This window comes from Bombina bombina, chromosome 5 (genome assembly GCF_027579735.1).
Source record: "Bombina bombina isolate aBomBom1 chromosome 5, aBomBom1.pri, whole genome shotgun sequence".
Classification (NCBI taxonomy): Eukaryota; Metazoa; Chordata; class Amphibia; order Anura; family Bombinatoridae; genus Bombina; species Bombina bombina.
This window is the reverse complement of record NC_069503.1, coordinates 558,991,248-559,006,724: the sequence shown is the minus strand read 5'-3', so window position 1 is coordinate 559,006,724 and position 15,477 is coordinate 558,991,248. Positions and strand designations below refer to the sequence as shown.

Here is a 15,477-nt window from a genome sequence, read left to right as displayed (position 1 = left end):
GTTTCTCCCCTCTTCAGCAATAGGAATCCAGGCTACTAAGCGGTCCATCTCTCAGCGAGACTAAGGGTAACCGTAACATTTGGCGGCAGCGGTGGGATTTTTCCTGGATTTCCTAGGAGAGGTACAGAACGGATGGAGAGCGCTTACGAAAAATTGAAGCGTACAACCCTAAAGGATTTACTTGAAAGCAGAGGGGGGTACGCCAGCAACCGGCCGAGGAGAGAGCTGATCGCAGAATTGACCGAACTGGATCAGAGCTTCACAATGGCGGAAACACCGACCACGATTAGTGACGAAAAAACCAGGATTGTTCGGGAGAGGCTCTCACTGTACGGGCCGAACCCCTCCATGGAATTGGTACAGCAGTTGATGGCGGAAGCGGACAAGGATATACGAGAGACTCGAGCCCACAAACTCAACCTAGCGAACGCACACCGCAATGCTGAAGCCCCGCAGGTAATCATCCCTGTCGAAAATGCTGGGAGGCCCAAGATACCCTATGCAGCATTTCGACCCTTCCTAGAGAGCGAGACAGGGATTGATGAATATTTGGCGGACTTCGAAAGGCAATGTGCCCTGCACCAGATTCCCAACAGGGAGTGGCCCACGATATTGTCTGGGAAACTATCCGGGCGAGCCCTGGAAGCCTTTCGTACTCTGGGTGCTGAGGAAGTGACACAGTATGAGCTAGTTAAGGAGACACTGTTGCGACGGTACGCAGTAACTCCGGACGCGTATCGCCGACAGTTTCGGGGCACGAAAAAGAAGCCTAACGATACCCATATGGAATGGGCGCACCGAATGCGGAGAGCGGCAAATCACTGGATGAGCGGAAGTAAAGCGGTGACTGGTGAGGAAATTTTACAATTGTTTCTCTTAGAACATTTTTATAATGGCATGGAACAGCAAGGGAAGGAATGGCTGCGAGACAGGCGACCTTCTACCTTAGAAGAAGCAGCCAAATTGGCCGATGAACATTATGACTCCCGTCTTCACGAACCCAGAGAGGTTTACCGTGCACCCCCTCGTGCTGAATTCCGAGCCCCGGTGCCCGCAGGGCCCGCCCGACACTCAGGACCACCCAATAACAGCTCTGAGCGTCCCAGACCGACTTGCCACCGATGCAAGCAACCAGGGCATTTCATGGCTAGCTGCCCCCTTAATACGCACCAGACACCCAGGAATTACAATTACCCCTCTGGGGCATATCGTCCGGCCCGGACCCTCTGTGTTAACCAAGAGGCCCCTATGGAGGAATATTTGGGGCCGCTTCACGAGGCGGACCCTGTATATGCTGCCTCAGATAACCGCCAGCACCATCGGCAGAAGGTATGGCTCGAGGGGCGATCTACCGAGGGATTGAGAGACACAGGGGCTACTATCACGCTGGTACAGAGTCATTTGGTGCCGGAGCACAAGCGATCTGGACAGACTGTGGCCGTTAGAGTGGCGGGGGGGGATGTGTACAAAATTCCAACAGCTAAAGTGCATCTTGATTGGGGAGCGGGAAAGGGGGCTGTGAACGTGGGCATAATGGATAATTTACCTGCCGAAGTACTACTGGGCAATGATTTGGGCCCCATGACTTCTGCCTATGCTCCAGTATGCAACAACGAGGCGGACCCAGTGACTACACGGGCCCAAGCCCGGACGGAGCGAGAACTCTCACCAGTGCGGGAGACACAGGTAAGACCTACCCCGACCTTGCCTGACATGTTAGGCCCCATACCCTGGGACACCCCAGATGCTTTCGAGACAGAGTCTAAGACTGACCCGACCTTACAAAAGTACCGGGAACGAGCAGAGACCGGAGGGGGCGGGGCAGATAATGAAACATTCTTATGGGAAAAAGGGAAACTATACCGCTGGACAGAGAAAAGGGGACAGCGTAGGCGACAGCTGGTAGTGCCCCACAAATACCGTCAAGAAATCCTCAAGATAGGCCACGACATCCCCTTAGCAGGCCACCTAGCTGTAACCCGTACCCTACACCGCATTACTCACACGTTCTTTTGGCCAGGGGTACACGCTGACGTTAGAACTTACTGTAACACCTGCGATGTGTGTCAACGAGTAGGAAGGCGAGGCGATCACCCTAAAGCCCATCTAGTAAATATGCCCATTGTAGAGGAACCCTTCAGCCGGGTTGCTATTGACCTAGTGGGACCACTGGCTACCCCTAGTCCCTCCAGTAAGCGCTACATTCTTACCGTAGTGGACTACGCTACCAGGTACCCAGAGGCTGTCGCCCTATCCAACATACAAGCGGATACGGTAGCGAATGCACTAGTACAGGTGTTCTCCCGGGTAGGATTTCCAAAAGAAATCCTATCCGACCGAGGCACCCAATTTACGGCTGAATTGACCCAACAACTCTGGCAGGTTTGCAAAATTAAGTCCCTCCTGAGCTCCCCATACCACCCCCAGACAAACGGGCTGTGTGAGAGGTTCAATGGGACCCTCAAGCAAATGCTCAAGACGTTCACTCAGGAATACCGAGACTGGGAACGCTTCCTGCCGCACCTCCTTTTTGCTTATCGGGAGGTGCCCCAGGAAACGACAGGGTTCTCTCCCTTCGAGTTGCTCTACGGAAGAAAGGTACGGGGACCCCTAAACCTGATCCGGGAGCACTGGGAGGGAGAGATGGAGACTGACGGTGTCCCCATTGTGCCATACGTGCTGGAACTCAGGGACCGAATGGAGCAATTAGCCAAATCCGTGCGGGCTAATCTCCAGTCGGCCCAGAGAAGACAGAAAGTATGGTACGATCGGGGGGCCCGAAAGAGAATCTTTACCATAGGACAAAAGGTGTTAGTACTTAAGCCGGTGAAGACAGACAAATTGCAGGCGTCCTGGCAGGGCCCCTACCAGATCGTAGAGAAAAGGGGAGACACCACTTATGTGATAGCTAGCTGCCACGACAACAATCTTAGAAAGACATTCCATGTAAACATGCTCAAGGAATATTTTGAGCGACCAGAGAACGTGACGGCCGTATGTTGTTCCCCTCAGGAAGGCCCCGACAGTCTACCCATTCCAGACCTATTAGAAAAGAGTCTCCCCACAGGTATAGTGGCTCAGGTTCAGATAGGAGACCGACTTAGCCCCACTGAAAGGGAGCAGCTCAACCAACTCCTACAGTCCAAACACCTCACCTTCTCCCCGAAGCCAGGGTACACTACTTTAACCACCCACCAGGTAGATACCCCGGGACAAGCTCCCTTGCGCCAGGCTCCGTACCGAATCCCCGAAGCAGTTAGGATAGGAATGAAGAAGGAGATCGATGAGATGCTCCAACTCAGGGTAATTGAGCCCTCCGATAGTCCCTGGGCCTCCCCAGTTGTCTTGGTGCCCAAGAAAGATGGGACCACCCGGTTCTGCGTAGACTATCGGAGGCTCAATGAAAAGACCGTGACGGACGCTTACCCTATGCCCAGGGTAGACGAGCTACTCGATCGTATAGCCAGGGGAAATTACCTGACCACTATTGACCTCTGCAAAGGTTACTGGCAGATTCCCCTGGCCCCGAAGGCTATCCCCAAGTCGGCATTCGTCACCCCATTCGGCTTATATCAGTTTAGGGTAATGCCGTTTGGGATGAAGAATGCCCCAGCTACATTCCAGCGCTTGGTGGATAGGCTCCTGGATGGCTTCCAGAGTTTTGCTTGCGCCTACCTGGACGACATAGCGATCCACAGTGAGTCATGGGAGGACCACTTAGCTCACATAGGAATGGTTCTGGATCAGATCCGAGCTGCTGGCCTGACTCTGAAGCCAGAAAAATGCCACTTTGGGATGGCCGAGGTACAGTACCTGGGTCATCGGGTGGGGTGTGGAAAGCAGCGACCAGAGCCGGCCAAGATAGAAGCTGTCGCCAATTGGCCCACCCCCATCACTAAGACTCAGGTCCTAGCCTTCCTGGGCACGGCAGGGTACTATAGACGGTTCGTACCAGACTACAGCACACTTGCCAAACCCCTGACTGACTTGACCAAGAAGAACTTACCTCGACAGGTCCTGTGGTCTCCCCACTGTGAAACGGCTTTCCAGGCTCTCAAAAATGCTCTAATTAACGCTCCTGTCTTGGCGGCTCCAGCCCTTAACAAACGTTTTATCGTCCATACAGATGCTTCCATGTTCGGGCTGGGAGCCGTCCTCAGCCAAGTAGGCGAAGATGGAGGGGAGCATCCAGTTGCCTACATCAGCCGGAAGCTCCTGCCCCGCGAAGTCAGCTATGCAGCGGTCGAAAAGGAGTGTTTGGCTTTGGTGTGGGCATTAAAGAAATTGACTCCCTATTTATATGGGCAGGAGTTCACTCTGGTCACCGACCATAACCCGTTGGTGTGGCTGAACCGGGTCTCTGGAGATAATTGCAGGCTATTACGTTGGAGTTTATCGTTGCAACTCTTCAATTTCACCATTACTTACAGACCTGGGAAACAGAATGGCAACGCCGACGGGTTGTCCAGACAAACCGACCTCAGCCCCGCATAACCAGCGGTCTGGACAGCCTTAGTCTGCCCCGAAAAGGGGTCAGACCGTGTCTGCCAGAGTGTTCCACAGAAAGGGAGCACTGTTACAGAAGCATTAGTTATTTTGTTGTGAAGAAACTTATTTCCCAGCAGCAATGCCTGAACCAGCCAAGCCAGCGCCTAAGAAGGGCTCCAAGAAAACTGTAACAAGTATCATTTCATAAAGGGTTAACTCTGTTCAGTTTTGAGAAAACTATTTTCTGAGGCAGGTTTCCTAGCATATTGTGTACTGTAATTAAGTTTGTGATAAGCATTCACTGCTAGGTGATAAGAAGGACTCAATTGTTTTCTTGTGTGTACTTGTTATCTGCGGTGGCCTGTCCAAGGGCTTTGTCTAAATGTGTGATGGGGGATTTAATGCTTCCCCCCCTGGGAGTGCCCTGTGTGCATGTAACCTAAATAAAAAGCAGGCTGGGCATCCCAGTCCTCAGTTCTTGGTTGTCCCTCAATCGCAGCGTTGACTCGTTTTTGTGGGCAGAAGGGTATCCTAGCTGTACTACAGCTAAGGGGGATTATTCTACATTTGCGAGACTCATATAGAATACTATGGAAAGCAGTTTCTCCCCTCTTCAGCAATAGGAATCCAGGCTACTAAGCGGTCCATCTCTCAGCGAGACTAAGGGTAACCGTAACACTTCTGTCTTAATCCTTAAAACTACTAGCCTGCAAGAAACCCTGTGTGACTGTGCAAAGGAGCCTCTTTGGTATCTCTGTCCCGGTAATAAAGCTTGGGGGTTTGCTAGTGTGTCTCACAGTCTTTGTACAATGTAAAGGTTACACTAGGTATATGTATCCCCTCTCAGTAATACTGTGCACAGTCTCCAGCGATTCCTGTCAAGGTGTTAAAGTATTAGGCAGGAACCGTCTAGGCAGATAGGTATAATACATCTGTCTTTTACCGTTACACCCAGACTGCAAAGGCTAAGTAAAGGGAGGGCATAGACCTTCAAGCTGATTAATATTGCTGCCAATAGGTTTTGTTCGTAGGCAATCTCACCTTCTGTGTAGTGATGTGAGCTGACGTTGAGGATTCCCCTCCGGAGCGGAGATATATGTGCCCTTGCTGCTGCGTAGTCTCGCTAGGAAGATGGCGGGCGTTCGCGCCAAATCTTTGATGGCGCTGGAAGAAACTACTTAGGACCCACTCCTGAACAGGCTGCACTTCGGCTTTCTCGCTGACTTTATGTGGGCCACTGTTCGACGTACAGCTTCGAGGCTTGTGTGCTGGTCCGAGAAACACCCGGAGTTGTCGGTGCGCGCCTCGGTGTTAGATGACTAGCGGGCCTCCGGAGCTGTCTATCCCTTTGTCCGGCAAGTGTGTAGTTAGGCAAAACACTCCGGAGCGGATCCCCGACCCTCCGGAGTGCCAGCCACTTAGTCGTACGGCTTTCAGCAGCGCAGGTGATCTATCCGGCGGCAGCTCTCCTCCTCAGCTACTTGGCTCACGCACGCCAAATCTGTGTCCCCGCAGTTAGAGATAGGCAATGGCACCTAGTTTATTTCCCTAGGTGACTCAGATAGTCCCGGTGTTAGATTATCCACTTCAGGATTATAGGATTTGGATTTTTCCGATAGTTTTCAAAGCTTTAAGTTAAAGATAGAGAGGAGCTTCCATTCAACACGTCCTCCTGCTCTGGCGGATATCTCCGCCCCCCAGATAGAGAATTTTTAATTTAATTCTGTTGTGAATGGGGAGCCAGTGAAGGGACTCACAAAGGGGTGCATCAGATACAGAGCGCCGAGAGAGGTGGATTAGCCTAGCAGAGGCATTTAGGATGGATTGAAGGGGGGAGAGGCAGGAGAGAGGAAGGCCAGTTAGTAGGTTATTACAGTAGTCAAGCCGGGAAATTATTAGGGAATGGATTAGCTGTTTAGTAGTTTTAGCACTCAGAAACGGATGAATTTTGGTGATATTGCATAGGTGGTTGCGACAGGATGAAGAGAGCATTTGGATGTGGGGTATGAAGGACAGATTGGAGTCAAGTGTAACTCCTAGGCAGCGGACTTAGGGTGATGGGGAGATAGTGGTGTCGCCAACAGTGATAGTAAAGTTAGAAACTGGAGTAGAATTTGATGGGGGGATTAAAAGAAGCTCAGTCTTGGACATGTTGATTTTTATCAGATGGTGAGAGGCCATCCAGGAAGAAATGCCAGATAAGCAGTCGCTGATGTGGGAAAGGACAGAAGGGGAGAGTGCAGGGGTGGATAGGTAGATCTGAGTATCATCAGCATAGAGGTGATAGTTGAAGCCATAGCTACTGATAAGTTTACAGAGTGAGGAAGTATAGAGAAGAGTAAAAGGCCTAGAACAGAGCCTTGAGGTACTCCAAACAGACAGAGGCAATGAAGAGGAGGAGTCACCAGCAAATGAGACAGAAAAGGACCTATTAGAGAGATAAGAGTGGATCCAGGAGAGGGCAATGTCACAGAGCTCAAGGGAGAGTTGGAGGACAGGAAGTGGGTTAGGCGATCGAAAACTAGTTTTTCAAGGACTTTTGAAGCTAGCAGAAGCAGTGATATGGGGTGGTAGTTTGCAGGAGAATTGGGGTCGAGGGAGGGTTTTTAGAGGGTAGGGGTGACCTTTCCATGTTTGAAGGAAGATGGAAATGAACCAGTAGTAAGGAATCGGCTGAATATGTGAGTAAGAGCTGGAGTGAGGGTAGAAGAAAGAGAAGGTATTAGATGTGAAGGGATAGGATCAAGTGGGCAGGTAGTGATCATATTGACAATTTGTTCTCATGTTCTTCTTTGTTGAAGAGGTACCTAGGTAGGTAGGTAGCGTGCTCATGCCTGAAGTCATACATGACAGGAAATAGTGATGCCATCAAGTGCTCTTCCTAATGTATAACATAGTTGCAAAACTACTACCATATAATGCTGCAGACACATGCACACTCCTGAGCTTACATTTGCTTTTCAACAAAGGATAACAAGAAAACAAAGGAAATTTGATTTTAGAAGTACATTGAAAAGTTGTTAAAAATTGTATGCTCTATCTGAATCATGAATGAAAAGTTTTGGGTTCTACTTATTCATAAAGTTGAACTAAATGTCTTTTAAAAGGAAATCAAGAATTACCGAAGCTGCAGACAGTAGTTTTGAATAACGTACACTTATGTCTTGCTTAAAGGGACAGTAAAGTCATAATTAGACATTCACGATTTAGGCAGAGCATATACTTTTAAACAACTTTCTAATTTACTTCTATTATTTACTTCTATTCTTTAGTTTCCTTCTCTTGTTATCCTTTGTGAAAAGGTTTATCTAGGAAAGCTCAGGAACATCAAATAAACTAGGTTCTAGCTGCTGATTGGTGGCTACATACATATACTGATTGTCATTGGCTCACCCATGTGTTCAGTTAGAAACCAGTAGGGCATTGCTGCTTCTTCAACAAATAATACCAAGAGAATGAAACAAATTTGATAATAGAAGTAAACTGGAAAGTTGTTTAAAATTGTATGTTCTACCTAAATCATGAAATACATTTTTTTGGGTTTCATGTCCCTTTAAGACTAAGCTGTGTATGATTTCTACAATCATATATTCTATCATAAACCATCTTTTAACTCATATACTATAGGTAGCCAAATACCTTTTATTATATCTTTTAAGAACATTTCAAAGTGGTTTTGATATAATACTTCAAAGTATATTTAAAGGATTACTTTCTGTTATAATTTTTAAGCTAAACAACTAACATATTAAAGTTAATAAACATTAATTAAAACCTACTGACCTATATTTTCTCCAAAACGAAGTTTCATAACGTTCTAAAAGTTATATCTTTTATTCGCTGATGATGTCACGTTATCCTGCCCACTATTTTCAGCACTGCAAGTTCAAAATACTTAAACCAATAACTTTGTGTTTAAAGCGCCATATTGAAACCTAGGTATTGTAAACGGATTGGTACAGAGCAAAGGATACCCACGGAGTGGGTTTGGAAAACAATTAAATTTGCAGACAAGATTTCTGATATACGGTAGAGATATGTTAATGAAATGCTATTGATAAAAAGCGTATTTGGGGTAGTTAGTTAGTAACAGGCATAGAAAATATTTACTTACAGTGGCCCTTTAAATATCACTCACTCTCACACTATACCATCATTCCTTGCTGCCCAGATATGTCTCAGTCGACATGGCAACTGATTATGGTGGCACCACATTGCCCAGATTTAACATCTTGATGCGCTCCTGCTGTGCTTTTTACTTTTAAAGTTCTGTATCATTAGCTCTGCTGGGGTGAATTTTCTATCACGCTGTGTGTGAAGTCAAGAATTTAGCACATTCAGGCCATTAAATCAGAACCTCTTTCATTTAACAAAAATAAAATGTATGGAAAGTAATCTGCATGCTGGTCCAGCAACCTCAAAATGATCCCATTTGGGGTTATTGTAAAGCATCATTGTAAATTAAAACAAATAGGAGCTATTTTTAAACTGAGTGCATCTCAATCAACTCAATGTTAAATAAAAAAGCCTTTTTTAGAAGTATTTTCTGCTGAATCATAACTGATATCAACATATCTGTTCAGGAAAGACTTGCATTGGTGTGAAATGTATTATTCATCAACAACAACAGTATATGGTTGCATGGAATTATAGTTTGCAGACGTGAGTTAAGGTTTATAGTTTGTGTTTTTTTTGCTGGATAAGTAATGTCAGCATATTGCTAATGAATAAAGAGTGAAAGACTAAATTGGTGCAATAAAAGAACATTTGCAGCAATTCTCTGATGAATAGTTTTGTGCTAGATGTTTGCTTCATACTTATTCTTTATTGTTGTCATTAGAAAGGAAGAAGCTGGGGAAGGGGACAAGCTAGTATTAGTTGAGTAACATTTCATGAACTGAAGCAGACAAATAATAAAATGATGTAGAGGTCATACAGGCAAGGTCAGGGGTGTTAGGAGATAAGGAAGAGAACTGAGATCAAAGAAAAAGAGTATATATATATATATCAAAAGTCAAAATAGCATATAGCCCAGCACTCCAACCAGGTGGAGCAGCCACAACCTGGGTGCAATCCTTATGAGAGATAGTTAGAGAACAATGTGGAAGAAGGGCACTCTCAGGGTTTGTATAGAGACAAATATTTTCTTTATTCTTAGAACATTAATACATGGTCGACGTTTCGGCCCTCAGTTGGGCCTTCATCAGGACAGGTATTATCTTTAAACTGCCGAGTGGCAGTAGTCATAGATCTATGTTTGGATCTATGACTATTGCCACTCGGCAGTTTAAAGATAATACCTGTCCTGATGAAGGCCCAACTGAGGGCCGAAACGTCGACCATGTATTAATGTTCTAAGAATAAAGAAAATATTTTTCTCTATACAAACCCTGAGAGCGCCCTTCTTCCACATTGTTATATATATATATATATATATATATATATATATATATATATATATATATATATATATATGTGTGTGTGTATATATATATATATATATATATATATATATATATGTGTGTGTGTGTGTGTAATAAACAATTCAAGGAAAAATTTCAGATTTTGTGCCCCATTTATTAAGCTTTGGGTACAGATTTGTGGGCCCCAGCATTTTAGGCTCATACCAGCTGCTACTTAAAGGGACAGTACACTGTAAAATTATTTTTATATTAATGTATTTTCAATTACTTGTTATATCAGCTGCAGAGTATAAAATGTATGAGAAATAGCATTTTCAGTTTTTTTTGTGTATATGAAGTTGCTGGTTTTGTGCTTTTAAACCACTACCTATTACAATGGGTTGAGCTTCAGGTAATATCATATCTCATTATGTTATCACTTTGTGTACACACACTTGCTTCCTTATCTTATATTTGTATGGAAAACTAAAGCTCAGTACATAGAGAGAACAATGGAAAATTATCATTTTATTACTTAACTATCCTGCACCCCACTGTGAGTTTAATTTCTTCTGCTGGCTGTGTTTACTTAGGCTATTCAATAGCTTAGACTCCAGTATCAAAACTTTCAGTATAGGTTGGGAAAACACAAGCTAAATCAGCTATTTCAAGAGGCAAAATAGGGGTAAAGGAGCAACTCGTAAACAATTTAATACACTCCAGCAGGTAAAATGGAACATTGGGAACAAAATAAATGGGAGAAAATATTTGGGTGAACTGTCCCTTTAACCTCTCCAACACCTAAATCATCAAACCAGGTTGATTGACAGGCCCTGCTTGCACACAATTGGCTGCACAATAGCAGGAGGTGGCATTGCACAAGCTGTTAGGCCGGAACATGATAAATGGGGCTTTTGTGTCAATCTCTTTTTGTTTCTCAAATATATCCTGTAAATTGGAGACGGTAATGCCTAGAATATGCATAAGACTATCCTAATAATAAAAGGAACATTTTACCCACATTTTGAACCACTTGATGCAGCATAGCTGTAAAAAGCTGATATGAAAATATCACATGAACATCTCTATGTAAAAAAGGGAGATATTTTACCTTAACATTTCATCAGTAGCCACATTGTAGGACTTTACACCTACAATATGGATGATAGTTCAGGTACTTGTTGCAAGGGAGTGTGCATCTGGCATGTGCAACTACAGTCACATTATTTACCTCCTCAGTTTAGCTGAGTTCACTATGAACTATTGCAATAGTGTATATGACATCACATTAGCAAAGTGTGATCTCAGCACCACTGATGAAGCTGATTGGCTGTTTTTTTTTTGTTTGGTTTTTAAATCATGCAGATTAAAGTGAAAAGAGTAGCTCTAGATCACAGAGCATAGAATACATTTTAAGGTGAAATATCTTTTTTACATAGAGATGTTCATGTCATACTTTCTTGTCATACATAAAGTAAAAAAATGTATTTCATTGAATTAGATAGAGCATACAATTTTAAACAACTTTCCATTTTACTTATATTATCTAATTTGCTTAATTCACTTGGTATCCTTTATTTAAAAGAATACCTACATAGGCTCAGGAGCTGTGAGCTAGCTCTGCTGATTAGTGGCTACACATATATCCTTTTTATCATTGTCTTTCCGATGTGTTCAGCTAGCTCCCAGTACTGCATTGCTTCTTCTTCGATAAAGGATAACAAGAGATTAAAGCAAAATTCATAAAAGTAGTAAATAGCTAAGTAAAAAAAAAATTGGGTTTTTATGTCCCTAATAAGAAACATAGGTATACTTGCTGAGTCTTATGGTTCTTATTTGCCATCAAAAGATGTGATGTTATATTCTCTCCTTTTAATATGGAGTTGCAATAGCCATTCAAGATGTTAGAATACAATAGACCAAGATGAGAATTTGATTCGTGCCAAATTCATGAGTGCATACATTTCACTTTGTATTTACCTTGTTATAATTGCACACTATTATATTCTCCTATTTCCCTTTTCTTTTCTTTTTTAGCCGCAAAAGGTAACTGTAATTTTGTTATGTGAAATACTTCACATTTTTAAAGACCCTTTCCTACAATAAATGTTGTAATTAAAGAGACATACTACATAATAAACCCTAAGGTATTCAGTTGTAAGCGTAGCAGCAAAAAATTGACCTTTTAAGTATAAGGCATTTTATGAACAAGTAGTAGTTATAATACAGTTCTTCTCTAAGAATTTACACAGTCAAGCTTGTGCACATAAACCATAATAATAATCTCTTGAATATGCTGCCTTGAGGCATTAAATAAAAACTAGTAGAAATGTAAAAGTATTCATATGTGTAACACACTATCTATGTTATAAATGAGACATTTCTCTAACTGGTTATAGACTTGATAAAAGTAGAAAATAAAATTGGCGCTATCATTTTCAGTTCCTTGGGGTTTTTTTTTATTTCGCAATGACATGATTTATTTCATAGACTTGAATCTTCTTTCACAGTTAAGGAAGCAATCTACCATATCTACATGAATTATTATATAGTACCTTTAGATTTCTTAAAATATGTCAAAACGAGAAAACTCCAAATCATGATAAATAGTCGTAGGTTTTATTGGATTGTTATGCCAAAAACACCTGCTGCCAGATATTCTGTTAATGAAAAATGTAGAGCCGTAGGTACAAGTGATTAAACTGATAATGTCAAATATATGACTTCTCACTGTGTTTGAAATGAAAATTGTTCGTTGCAGTCATGCAATTTCCCATATTAAAAACCTATAACAATAAAGCTTCATTCTTATTTTGCATAATTACAACTTAAATATAGCCATTATAATAGTTGTCAAACTTAATATATTAATATAGATTTATTGTACACTAATTAATGGTATGCAGTTTCAGGCCTATATATTGCAGCTCTTTTTCTTTTACCTGTATCAGTGCACAGAGTCTCAGTAGTCTAGACACATTTTAGCTTTGGTTTATGATATATATATATATATATATATATATATATACATACATATACAGTGGGGCAAAAAAGAATTTAGTCAGCCACCAATTGTGCAAGTTCTCCCACTTAAGAAGATGAGAGAGGCCTGTAATTTTCATCATAGGTACACCTCAGCTATGAGAGACAAAATGTGGAAAAAAATCCAGACAATCACATTGATTTGGAAAGAATTTATTTGCTTATTATGGTGGAAAATAAGTATTTGGTCACCTACAACCAAGCAAGATTTCTGGCTCTCACAGACTTGTATCTTCTTCTTTAAGAGGCTCCTCTGTCCTCCACTCCTTACCTGTATTAATGGCACCTGTTTGAACTTGTTATCAGTATAAAAGACACCTGTTCACAACCTCAAACAGTCACACTCCAAACTCCACTATGGTGAAGACCAAAGAGCTGTCGAAATACACCAGAAACAAAATTGTAGACCTGCACCAGGCTGGGAAGACTGAATCTGCAATAGGCAAGCAGCTTGGTGTGAAGAAATCAACTGTGGGAGCAATAATTAGAAAATGGAAGACATACAAGACCACTGATAATCTCCCTTGATCTGGGGCTCCACGCAAAATCTCACCCCGTGGGGTCAAAATGATCACAAGAACGGTGAGCAAACATCCCAGAACCACACGGAGGGCCTAGTGAATGGCCTGCAGAGAGCTGGGACCAACAAAACAAAGTCTAACATCAGTAACACACTACGTCGCCAGGGACTCAGATCTTGCAGTGCATTTGGATGATCCAGAAGCGGATTGGGAGAATGTCCTATGGTCAGATGAAACCAAAATAGAACTGTTTGGTAGAAACACAACTCATCGTGTTTGGAGGAGAGAGAATGCTGAGTTGCAACCAAAGAACACCATACCTACTGTGAAGCATGGGGGTGGCAACATCATGCTTTGGGGCTGTTTCTCTGCAAAGGGAACAGGACAACTGATCCGTGTACATGAAGGAATGAATGGGGCCATGTATCGTGAGATTTTGACTGCAAACCTCCTTCCATCAGCAAGGGCATTGAAGATGAAATGTGACTGGGTCTTTCAGCATGACAATGATCCCAAACACACCGCCCGGGCAACGAAGAAGTGGCTTCGTAAGAAGCATTTTAAGGTCCTGGAGTGGCCTAGCCAGTCTCCAGATCTCAACCCGATAGAAAACCTTTGGAGGGAGTTGAAAGTCTGTGTTGCCCAGCGACAGCCCCAAAACATTACTGCTCTAGAGGAGATCTGCATGCAGGAATGGGCCAACATACCAGCAGCAGTGTGTGACAACCTTGTGAAGACTTACAGAAAACGTTTGACCTCTGTCATTGCCAACAAAGGATATATAACAAAGTATTGAGATGAACTTTTGATATTGACCAAATACTTATTTTCCACAATAATATGCAAATAAATTCTTTCCAAATCAGACAATGTGAATGTCTGGATTTGTTTCCATATTTTTTCTCTCATAGTTGAGGTATACCTATGATGAAAATTACAGGCCTCTCTCATCTTAAGTGGGAGAACTTGCACAATTGGTGGCTGACTAAATACCTTTTTGCCCCACTTTGTGTATATATATATATATATATATATATATATATATATATATATATATAATATAGGTTATTATTAAACACTATACCCATTGTATCTGTCTTTCTGTGTATTTCTCTAACAAGTCTAGTACACTGGATAGAGTTGTAATTTAGCTAGTATTTCATAAGTGTACATAGCAGAGTATCTGTCTCCATAATGATCTTACGCATTTTGCATGTGTGCTTCATTAGCATATATTTCTTATCATTTGTTGTTAATCAAGAAAGGGGCTATAGAGAAACAAAAGGTATCTAGGTAGAGATATTTTTGGTACTATTTCTAAGTTAGTGGGGCCTATCTATCAAGCTTCGAATGGAGCTTGATGCCCCGTGTTTCTGGCAAGCCTGCAGGCTCGCCAGAAACAGCAGTTATGAAGCAGCGGTCACAAAGACTGCTGCTCCATAACCTGTCCACCTGCTCTGAGCAGGCGGACAGACATCGCCGGAAATCAACCCGATCGAGTACGATTGGGTTGATTGACACCCCCCTGCTGGCGGCCCATTGGCAGCGAGTCTGCAGGGGGTGACGTTGCACCAGCAGCTCTTGTGAGCTGCTGGTGCAATGCTAAATACGGCGAGCGTATTGCTCGCTGTATTCAGCGAGATCTGGCGGACCTGATCCGCACTGTCGGATCAGGTCCGCCAGACTTTCTTAAATAGGGGCCAGTGACTCAATTTGGAAATAAATTGTGTATCTAAATTATTAAATACATGTTTCATTTTGTTTATATCAGATATTTATGTATGGTAATTACTACTGCCAGTATTGTTAGTTTCAATAAAAAGTAACTTCTGCACATGCAGGTCTACAGATAAGACTAGATATTTAGTAGTGGCACAACAGACAATAGAAATTGGTATGCAGCATCTTCCAGGCCTATACACTGAATCCAGATTTGTAATAGAGGTCTGGACAGGTAACTAATTACCACTTTGACATAACATTACACATCACATCTTACTATCCTCTTTTTTTTCCCTCCACTT

The 15,477-nt window shown here is 42.9% G+C and overlaps 1 protein-coding gene across 1 annotated transcript in view; it reads left to right on the top strand.

The window, feature by feature from the left end:
* Positions 1-15,477, top strand: part of CTNND2 (catenin delta 2) — a 1,648,910-nt gene that overhangs the window by 978,691 nt on the left and 654,742 nt on the right. The window lies entirely within an intron of this gene.